The following is a 12,200-nucleotide window of genomic DNA, read 5'->3' on the forward strand; positions in this document are numbered from 1 at the left end:
TTCCTATACACCCGCCATTTACGACGCGTAAACGGCGCAGTAAATTTTTCCACAGGCATAAATTTAGAATTTTGCCAGAGCAGCGGCGCCCGCGCGCGCATTATGCGGCTCCATACATCGTCCAATTTGAATGAGCCCCGCTGATACTTGCTCGTCTACCGCGTTGCAATTTTAAAGAGCGACTTGCTCGTTTTCCGCGCGACTCCACATTACCCCGGCTTAACCTAATGAACACAATTAATACGACACATTAAAGCGTTCACCAAGGTTATCCCCCCCCCTTCCCACGGTACATTCGTTGTCCGACATGGTCCGCACGGTAATGTACACCTCGTGAAAAAAAACGAGAGAGAGAGAGAGAGAGAGAACGTTTCACGTTTCCCTTGATACGCGGAAATACGCGTTTAATAACGGAGGACACTCTGTATATACATGCGAGCTCTCGTAAGCAATAAAAACGTAAAATATTACCAGTTACGAAGCATGACAGTAACAGCGGTGCGGTGGAAACGTTTTTTCGTTGTGCAATTAAACGCGCGATAATAAGTGCCGCTTGATTATCGTGCCGGAAACGTGACTTTTTGGATTTTCCAAACTGCTGCCGGAACGGACGGAGCGTCAGCGCGTGTATACGTATTAGTTTGAATGATGAAGCAGAAAAGCGATAGAGAGAGAGGGAGAGAGAGAGAGAGAGAGAGAGGGAGAAAGAAAGGGGGATAGAGAAAGGAGAGAAAGAGGGAGCGAGAGAGAGGAAAGGGGAACGAAGGGTAACGAGGGTTAAAGTGCGAGTACTCGTCAATTATGAAACGCTTCTCTCCATCGGGGGAAATTGCGCCCTATTAAGGAAAGTACTACGTGTCCGAGCGAAATTTTCGGCCGGCCGCGCGGCCACCATTGCGGAGGATAAAAACAAGCCGCGGCGGGGTGGAGGGGGAGAGGGGGAGAGTGGCGTACAATGGCCACGGAATAAATCGCCGGCTCGCACGCAGAGGGACACAAAGCGATACCTTAACGGTATTAATAAAATTATTATCCCCGGGCCACGCGGAAAGGGAAAGAGAGAGAGAGAGAGAGAGAGGCAAATGAGGTCACGTAAGGGCGAATACTCCGAGCGATTTATCGCGCGCGCCTTTCGAGAAAGCGAAGGGGCTTGGGCCTCTTTCCTCCTCCTCCCCCCTCCGCGCTCTCCCTCTCGCCGTGTATTGTACAAGCATGATATAAGGACACGTTCTGTCGCTGGTACTCTGGCGCGACGTGATTTCGTCTTTGCTTCATTACCGAGACTTCATTACCCGTAACAGCGAAACAGTGTTCCGCGTCCCTCCTCCGCCCACACCTCCCCCCTTCTCCGCTCACCCCGCCGCTGTAGCATCGGTATGACAAGATTCCACTTGCGCTATTGCAGGACTTTATTTGATTATCGCACAATGGCTTTCTTCGCGCGCGCGCGCCAGGCGCACCTGCAGGCAGACTGCGGCAGACTTACTCCTATGGAAAGTATACGAAAGCGGGTGTGTGCCTGCAGCGAGTGTGCCAGCGTTAACCTCCCGCCCTCCCTCCTACCCCCTCGAAAGTTGTTTCCTCCTCAGCGAAGAATCGTGATTTACATGTGAACGCGCGAGATAGAGACGCGTGTACGCGGCCGAGAGCGCGCGGGATATATAAATACGTTTTACGTTACCATTCGCGTGCGCGTGGTTGTGTGTGCCCTAAAAATTTCGCCGGTATTGTCGTCCGCCGCCCGATGCTCTCGCCCGCTGCGCTCTCGGAATATCTCACACATCTCGGCGCCGTCGACGCGGCCGGTGCGCGCTTTCCCGAAGTTCTCCGCGTTACCTTTTCCCTCCCCTCCCCCTCCTCCTCTCTCTCCGCCTCACCGTACGAAACTTTCGCGCGCTTTATACGAAATTGATGAACTAAGGAAGAGGTATTTTATGGAGAAACATCCGTAAAGCACGGTGGCGCGGTGCCGCACGCGGCGGTACCGCGGAGTACGTGCGGAGAGATAGTATACGGCCGCGGCGGAGGTGAGGCGCGCGCCGTCGAGAGCACGTATATCCGCGAGTTTTTGTTCGTTAACCCGAGGAAACTCCGGCGAGTTTCGCGAGGACGGACCGCGAAGCGGGGTAATGACGGCGCGGCTCGTAAGTCTCGTAACCCGTATAAATGAGAGCGCCGGATTTGTCGCCGGACTGCTCCCCGCAATGCTTTTCAAGTCCGCGATATCGGAAATTCATTTTGTCCATATGTACGTATATATATATTTTTTTTTCTCTTGCGAGAAGCCACAGCTATATATTTTACGCGTATATAGGTATGTATTTCATTTTGCACGAGCGACCGCCGCGTATTCGCGATTTCCACAATTGTCCGGAAGGTATCAGTCACATCTCGGTATTTGAGAAATTTCTATCTCGCATTTCACACAGCTGGAGGTTCTATACGTGCGCTGCAGCAGCCCCTTCCGGAGTGGCGCTTGGGATGTTACTTATTCGCGCCGTAATGCAAAGCCGCGCCCGGGAAGAAAATTAGCCACGGAACGGAACGAAATCGATTGGCTCGACCGGCTGGACGAGCGGCTTTAAAAGTAATTTTGAATTATCCGCCTCGAACGCGCGCGGTCGAATGGCGATAAGAGAACTTCGACCATCGAAATGGCCGAGGCTTTAGGACCTTTTTCAGGAAGGAAAAACTGCGTCGGTTCGTAAAAGCGGCTCTCCGCGCCCGGAGCACCGCGGCGCTTTTCCAATGACACACAGGTCGTCCCCGCTTCGGCAAGCAGCGAAGTGTGATAACACCATGAAACTTTTACGGGTAAATAAAGACCAATACACGAAACAACGCGGCCATCGTAAAATTTTTACGGGCCGGAAGGGCGTTCCGCTTCTTTCGTACTCTTTTTTTTTTCTTTCTTCATGAACTCCCTTAGTCGGAAAAATATCCCGGCGTTCCAATATTCCGCGGAGCCGGATCCGCAATCGTGCGCTGCAGTTACACTCCTTTTATTGTCCTGTCCTTTTCGTTCAATAAATAGTTTTACGGCGCGGATATATTATTAGACTTCATCAACGAGTCCCGATTTCATCCGATCTTCGCCGCAACGGTACACTTCTTGGCTACGCAAGGAATATATATAGAAAAAGAATACATAGAAGAATATAGAAAAAAAAGAGAGGTTTATATGGCATTTCGGAAGAAATGTCTTCTTTTAGCTTCCGAATTGAAGGACTTGCTGCAACAGAGAGCTTTAACTCACATTGTGTAATATTTTTTTTTATAAGAATGGAAATAATAAACTCTAAAGTTTATCACTTTACCTTTAGAGTTCATTTTCTTCGACGTTCCAAAATGTGGGTTTAGCCCACTGTTGCAGCAAGTTCTTCAATTGTATTAAGATAATATTATTATTATATCATATTAAAGATAATTATTTAACACTTATATAATTATAATATTTATACTATTATAATATTTATACCATTATAACACTTATAATATTCAACATCATCTTAGCGTTTGCAAATTATCATTGTGACAATGCCGAGACGTTTAATATATTCGATATCATATAAATTCCGTACATTTGGATCAAGTTGAATAATGTATAATTTGACGAGAATATCTCCTTATATATTATATACATAAATGCATATAATTTCTCCTCTGAGAACTCTGGAATTATATCACGGGTAGAAATTTTCGCAACGTCAAGGTTGGCTTCAAAGTTACCGCGAAGTTCTCCCGAAGTTTAATGCAAACCTTACAAAACACCTCGTATCACCGTTCCGCATTTAATATCGAAAATCAAAGAATTAAGTTTCCGAATGGAATAAGTAAGTAAGGGGAGCGATCCTTGTGCTTTTTAATTAGCCGAAGAAAATTTGCCGAAGGAGTTACCGAAGTTTCGAGGGGGCGAATCTCGCGCGAAACGCCCTCCCACCCCTCCCTCCCCTCCCGCCCCGTATTACTCGTTTGTATCACGCAAATACGGGTTCAGGGACGAGGGGAGGGGGCCGTATAATAAACTAGCCGGAGCGCTATATAGGATTTCGATCGTTCCAGAGCACGTCGGGGTCTGGACACAAAGGCGGCATTCTCGGACAAGAAAGCGGCAGTATATATACGAGACCGGAAGAGAGAGAGAGAGAAAGAGAGAAAGAGATGGGGGGGGAGGGACGAAGAAGGACTTGTGCGCCCGAAACGCTCAAAGGGATAGAAGGGAGGGGAGAGGAAAGGAGTGAAGTAAGGGCGCGCGCGAATTGCGGCACCCGGAACGCTCCCCCCCCTCCTCCTCCCCCCCCCGAACACACAATAAAACCCCCATCGATTTTCACTTAGAGAAAACTCGGGCGCTCGCTTTTACATTTATTCGAGTTATCTTGGTTTGTCATTCGGGGAAGCGAAGTCGATGTGCATCGACGGGACGCGCGCGACGCGCGAAGAAAAACCGCGCGCGCTTCCCGTCGTGATTTCCACCGCTCGCTACCACGCGGGATCCACCTTTTCCGCTCGCCGGTCTTCATCCCTTAACCTGGGGCGACGCGCTGCTCATTGGCGCCCTTATCGTCGCGCCTTATCGCCGCGTTATTTATTATTGTCGGCGACGGTGAGAGTACATTAAATTTCCATTACCTTCCTTAAGCACGAGAGCGGGGAGGGGGGGGGGGAGCGAGAATTCGATTCGTAATTTATGCCTTCCCCGTTTGAATAGCCGAACGCGTAACCTGCGTGTGTATATAGTCAGTTTCCTCCTTGGTACGTGTTAATGCCCTGTAAAAACAAAATTGGCACTATCGCCTCTCCTATAAATAACACATCGCAACGATACATTCTTCAGTTAGTGTGATTTAATTTTCATATCCACGTTACGTACTCTATCCATAAATCTGTCTGCAGACGCATAATCTTTATTGAAAATCTTCCATTAAACCTTTTGGCAATAATCGACGTGAACGCAGCGTAACGTTCGCGTGTACACTTACATACATCACAGACGCTGAAATAGCTGATATTTGTTGCTATTGTTTGTTGGAGAAGCAGCAGCGGAGAGAGCGGAAACCGGCGCGCAACTGGAATCTCGCTTGCCAATCAATGGCGCTCACAATCAATATGATTGGTCATGTGGTGGAGATAAAATTGAGCACATTCATCAAGCCTTAGTCAGACTGATGGCCGTAAACATGTTCCGGTTTTGTGACAAGTCTGGGTATCAAACAATTTATGCAGCCGTCGAACGTGAGCGGAATTGAACGGTACCGACGAGAGGAGGGGGGAGGGACCCTGTCAAAGATCTCATTCGGCTTATGTTAAAATAAAAATGGAACTTAATCTCCCCGACGTCAGGCAGAAATTTATCGTCTCGTTTCGTTTCGAGCGCTTTTAAACTGACATTGTCGTCGTTGCGGGCGAAACGTTTCGATTTCACCCCGCGATTTAACGGAATTCCGTGTGCCGGATATTATAAAAATGTTACAAATATACTCTCGATCAAAAGTTCAAGTCGTCCGTCCCTTTTTTTCGTATCCATTGCAAATATTTTGAAATTTTATCAACACCGCGTAAAATTTTATTACGTCCGCGGAACACGCGAGAGCGTCCTTTTTATTTTCTACTTGCGATTAAAGGGGACTCGTTAAACTGGCGTGGTCCTCTCTCTATACGTACCGCGCCACGTTTGTAATTGTGCAAACGCGCAGGCGAGTTATTAAGCTTTGAATTACGAAGTTAATGAACAGATGATTATTAAAACTGTCGCTATCTGCGATGTGTTCCGCCAAGCACACACAGTTCTCTCTCTCTCTCTCTCTCCCCCCGGATAGTTAATGAAATTATTTCGGGAGGTATTCCGGATTATCTGTTTCGGGCTCACTGAGCGGGCTCGGTGCTACATGCGTACGACACCTCTCCGTGTATGCGCAAAGAATAGGGTCCGCCGCGCGCGATCTGCGGCGTTCCGCGCGTAAATACAGCGCGTTGCGTCGAGTAAGCGCATTCCAAATTTAACGTCCATATACAACGGCAAACCGCGCACCGCGCTTTTGACGATTTAACAAGGCAAGATACAATCGATTTTGTCGAAGCAGTATACAAATTGCATTCCGTATATACGACGTAATTGCAGTACTAGTGTGGCCCGTTTTGTATCTGCGCTCGGGTCCGCTCTATAATACCCTAATTTTCAGGTCATAAGTATAAACAACGTTTCGTTTACGCTCTCATGTTGAAATTCGTTAATGTATCGCTCGTTAGGCCGTAATGAAGAGTAAATAGGGTTTGCCTCTCCCTTGTAGTCGGAGGACAAAAAAAAAGGACCGTAACAGAATCAGCGAGGCATGCAAGCTCCGTGATGCATCGTGCGCGCAGGTAGCGAAAACGGGCGATGGGAGACCGGCGAGATGAGACGGAAGGGCGGGGCGGAGGGGGGGAAGGGTGAAAGTTAAGTTTGTTCCACTTTTATCGTGTTGCCGCGGAGCGGCGGCGAAGTCGACCGCTCCGGAAGCTCCGGTGGCGGTAAATTCAATAATGTTAGAATATTTCTGATTATTTAGATTAGAACCACCCGGCTCCCGCGCGGCTGCCTCGGGGGTATCCGCGCGCGCATTATTTCCCCCCCCCCCCTCTCACGACCGGAATAAAATATACTCCCTTTTAACGCAGTTATGCAAACGAGCGCCCGTCGAATGTACTCGCGTCTGCGAGAACCGCGAATCGATATCGGGCTCCGACATCAAGCATGAGTGTATAGAGAAAGTTGTGTTATTAGATGTCTTGTTCCACGCGCGTCAGATATCCTTAGATTCGCATGCGTAGGAAACGCTTTAAAAATATACAAATTTGAAAATAATTTTGTTGGAAAGTCAAACTGGTTAGAATATCAAAACATTTCATAGCAATGTTTATCATTTTTTACTTTCCAACAAAATTATTTTGATGGCCCGACAATAATTATTTTCAAATCTGTATCCAGTAAAATTTTTAGATCTTCCAACAAAATCTTTTTTTTTTTCGTGAAAGCGTTGGAAATTTTAAAATTATTTGTCAAGAATTAAGGGAGTTCTAAGAAGTTAAATCTGATCTGATTTTCTTATAGCGCGTATTAATTTTCTGCTTCACATATTCATGGGCAAGATTCTACAGTTTTGCGCTCGAATTCTGCGCTGTCGCGTGTCACATGGCGATAAAACGCCAGACGTAATATCGTCCAGCTGACCGCACTCTTCTCGTTTTTTTTTCTTTGTAAAATATTCACGTGAACGTAGGAATTGCAAGGCAACAAGCGGGATGGCCGGCAGCCCCGACGTAAAGTTTATACCGTGTGCAGGGGGAAAGAATAGAGGTCCTTTGGAGGATGGACGGGAGGGTAGCGCCGACGATCGTGGAGTGATCGTAAGGATGTGCGGAAATGAATTGGAAATTTCTCGTCGTAAGTTCCTTCATCTTCTCCCTCGTCCGCGGGCTCATCCTCACGCGGTCCACGTTCGGGCGCGTGTTTTGCACAACTTCCGAGTGTCTTGCTGAGTTTTTTTTTGTGAAAATCGCGCCTTCCAAGTGTCTTTCTTTTCCCTCGATTTTTTTCAGACACCTGAGGACCGTCTCTTGATACCGTTCCTTCGATTTCGAAATTCGAATTACATCGTTAACGATAACAATGAGACGGCACGTATCACCGTCGCGTGATATACGTAAGACGCCTACCATGTAATTCTATAATCGTTCCATTGTTGCCCGGCTTCCCATTGTACCGCTGTCTCCTTGGAGAGACGCCCGGCCAATTAGGCCTGTAATTAATTACGTTGGTAATTACTGATTGCGTACATCCCGCGCAACTGTGTACATATCATAGGTATCGTAGGCGCGGGGTCGAATATCGTTGCAATTTTGAGCGCCTGCGATCGCTATTTCGGGCGTACGTAATCAACGGGCTCGTAAAAAACCCAGCGAACCATTTAAATGGGAGTATATCACTTTTACAATCGATTGGACGCGCGCGCGCGAAGAATATACAGATATTTCGAAAAAAACAATTCTTCATGCGTTTAGGGAGCTAGTTTTGACGTGCGCGTCGAGAGTCTTCCATCATTGCCGATTTACCTGCCCTATTCTATGTATATACGTCAGATTGACCGTGCGCTCGTTCTTGACAGCCGTCTACTTGAAATTAAATTAGCTCGAGTGAATGTGACAAATGTGACACGGACTATGTTAATTGGCCCATAAGCGATATGCACAAAGGCCACATCAAGGGGCTATTATTGCCGGCGCATGAAATGTTAGTTCGGATTTGAATTCGGGCGCATTATCGGCTCGGCCGAACGTTCCTCTAATATTCTGCTTTCGATATTGAGCGCCATGCGAGATCACGTGAGAATAATGGAAAAGTTTCTACACGGAAAGAACACTTTTGCTGAATCCAGATCTGAAAATAATTTTTGTTCAATAATCAAAATAATTTTGTGCGAAAGTCAAAATAATTGCTAAAATATCAAAACGTTTTACAGCAACGCTTATCAGTTTTAACATACCAACAAATTATTTTTATGATTTAATAAAAAATTATTTTTAGATCTTTCAACAAAGTCGTTCTTTCCGTTTACGCACAATATATATAGAGGCCGAGTTCGGAAGACTGTTGTCAGTTGCACGATAACATAAGGTATCAGAGATCGAACTCGTTAGTTAAGATGGCGGATTTGACAGTTGTAAGTAAATTGAAAAATAAATTAAAGAAAGAAGTACAGAATTAATTAAATCAATATTAGTTTCCTGCTAAAGAACGATTTTGCTGGAAGGTCTTAAAATTTTGAATACATATTTGAAAATAGTTCTTGTTGGATTATCAAAATAATTTTGGAAGTTTCGGAATAATTTGGAAAGTTAAGAATAATAAGCGTTTTTAACTTTCCAACAAAATCATTTTGATATTCTAGCAATCAGTTTGACTTTCCAACAAAATTATTTTCAGATCTGTATCCAGCAAAATCGTTTTTTCCGTGTTTTTAAATAAACATAAAGTTTAAGGAGCCGGATTTTTCAAGCTTTTTTTTTTAATGAATCCTAAGTCTTAAAGTCACAGTCAACTTCATTAGTTTAATATAACTTTTAAGTAAAATACAAATATCATTTCCAATATTTCTGATAAAACGAAATAATGGAGTACTTGGACGCATGTCAATACTCGCGTGTATAAAACAATATTAGTTTCCTGGCTTTTAAATAAATAAACATAAAGTTTAATTAATTAAATGTTACGACAGTTATCGAACTTGTTAGTTGAGATGATGCATATGTGACAGTTGCAAATAAATTAAAGAAAGAAATACAGAACGAATTAAATACTACGACAGACTTTTATTCAACATTAAGGAGCGGATGAAGGGAAGATGCACTTCAGAGGAAAGTACACTGACCGGAGCAATTACATATGCCGCCGAGCGAGGCCGGGGCCGCCGCCGCCGTGGTGTAAAATTCGCGGGGGAGTATGACACGAGGGTATCAGGTGCAGCGGGACGATGAAAAGGATATAAAGCCTTTCAGACCGGCGGCGTCGGATTGTTCGGATGTGGTAAGTCCGTTATGGAGGTTTGCTCCTTTTCACGATTTTTCCGGGGAAAATCGTTTCGCCGCCTGCCATTGTACACGGGGAGGAGGGAGGTGGGGAGAAGTAAGCCGATTCCTCGTCGTCGAATGGAAACGATTTGGTGTCCCGGTGTGTCCGTGAGGGTATCGCAGTGGCCGTGAGGAATTCGAAGGGCGACTGAATCACACTTTTATTATACTACATCACCGGCGACGAATCGGAAAAATACAGCGGATTTGCATTTTCCGCCGGCCGCCGCGCGCCGGCTGCAGGCAGTAGCGCGGGACGGCGAGAGACGGGAATTTTAAATTTATGGATTTCGCTCTGTAATGACATATATTCCCGTTTAATCGACAGACTCCGTCGGATTATCGAGGGGAGGGAGTAAATTCGATCATTATACGATTGGGATTACGAATCTGCAATTTAATCGCATTCCTTGATTCACGATATAAATCACTCGGTCGCTCGGAGAGGTGATGTCGAATAAAATAATTCGGCGAGATCGTCGACGTGTCTCGTCACGTAACAAAACGCGCGCGCGAACGTACGTGTTATTTGTAGTTAAAACTGTATAATATCCGCCGCGTAAATTAAATCGTAAATGCGTTTTATTAGCACGCCATTGCAACGCGATCATCAGTTGTGCGGCTGCACGCGCTCCGTTAGGCAAAATTAATAATCGCCCTCTCCCCCCTCCCCTTCTCTCACCACACTGTGTTTCAAGGGCTTCGACGAACAGACAGGCGTAATAAATACCGAATCCGGAAAAGCGCGTAATTACGCGCGGCGCCCGCGCTATTTGGCTTTTAAACTCATCACACGAATGCTGCATGTCAATATTATTGTCTTTTATTATTGAAATCATGTGATTTCATTTGTTTCGCGCCGTCTCCTGAAGCTTACACATTTACGTTAACGATGAGCGAATTAAAATCGCTTTCTGTCATTATCTCCGCAAACAAACAAACAAGCTTCCAGAAGGTTCTTTTCGCGAGAATTTCAAAATTACTTGAGGATGATGAAATAATATGAAAATTTAAATAAAGCCGCGCGAGTTGCACGTTAAGCGTCGTCTACAATGAGACTTATAAAGACTTAATATTTAAGAAAATTGATCAATCATAGTCGATTATCTCACGTGAGAAGAATAATCGATTCTGATTCTGGATCGAATTCCAATTTTCTTAAATCTTAAAAGTCTTAAGTCTCATTGTAGACGCCGCTTTAGCCGCGTCCTAGCGTTTCCATACAACAAGATCAGATTTCATTGCCTCAAATTTCCCGTTGCGCGATCCGTAACAGCCTCTTTCACCGTGATCTCTTCTTAATGCGGGACCGCGTCACACCATCTCTCAAGTCGCGCGATCTACCGCGCGCGGCGCGACAATTTGTGTCTCGTCCGTGCACGCGCGCGTCGCCCGGTTCGCCTGTGTGTGCGACTCCACGCCGACGACGACGCGGACTAACGCACGTGTGAGATGAGGTAATAAAAATATTACGAGAACCTCTAATCTTTCCCGTATAATGGTATCCATAATTCCTCGGCGCGCTGTGGAGTCATGATCGGGCCTCTTCCCTCTCGCTCTATCTCATCCTTCCCTCCCAACCCCCGGGACACCGCTATTCATCCTCCCGTAACCGCCTCCACGTGGCCGTCGACCACCGGGTTAAGATGGTTTCCCGATCCTATATACCCTCCGTCTCTTCTCACGCCGTTCCGGTATCATCTATCGGCGCGGCAGGCATAAAGGAAGGCGGCGATAAGTTTTAACGTCGCCGCGCCATCATCCGCTTATCTTTTTCGGACGATCTACCTGACCTCTCCCGCCCCCACCCCCGCCCCAGTCCCACTCTATCCCGCGCCCCGAGAAACCATCCGTCTTTTCTATTTTCACGAGTCCTCCCGCGAGTTAAGGCCCAACCGTTTACGACGAATTGATCCCGCGCCATCAACAGCACATTCCGACTGGCACTTTCGACGACGCGGTTGCGGCGAATCGTCCAATCGACATCGACCCCGCTTTATTAATACGTCGGTTTAATTTTTACGATCGCTCACTGAGAAAACGATCTTCTCTCAATCTCCAATTAAAATTTGCAGTCGTAATAGAATTATAGCGGTATATTTAATTTTGCGGCAATAATTAATTCTGCGACTCAATCCGTAACTCCTCGACTAGAATTTATTAAGTCAAATCAGTTCCCCTTTTAGAGAGCAACAAGATATCGTAATTCAATCGCGAAAAGGCTTTATGAGACAACATTATTAATGCATTCATAAAAGTTTCAGTTTTCCTCGCATTTGCTGGTTGCCCGCATATGAGAATAAGTTTAACGTGAGAGTCGACATCGGTAACAACTGCATTATATAAAACGAAATAATAGTTTCTGCGGAACTCCCTCGCCGTGTATGTACATATAAATGCAATGCCGGCGGTCACAAAAGCTCGTGAAAATTCACGCGAAAGCGTTTGCCAAGAATACCGGCGTGTTGCAAAGAATAAATGTCCGTCGATTAAAAATACGTTCTGAAAAATATTAATTATAAGCGTTTGTTACCGATCTTTGCTTCAGTCGTGCCTCGCGTCTCGTATTACTGTAATAAAAATCATCGGCATTT

Source organism: Wasmannia auropunctata, unplaced genomic scaffold (genome assembly GCF_000956235.1).
Source record: "Wasmannia auropunctata unplaced genomic scaffold, wasmannia.A_1.0 LD336028.1, whole genome shotgun sequence".
Taxonomy (NCBI): domain Eukaryota; kingdom Metazoa; phylum Arthropoda; class Insecta; order Hymenoptera; family Formicidae; genus Wasmannia; species Wasmannia auropunctata.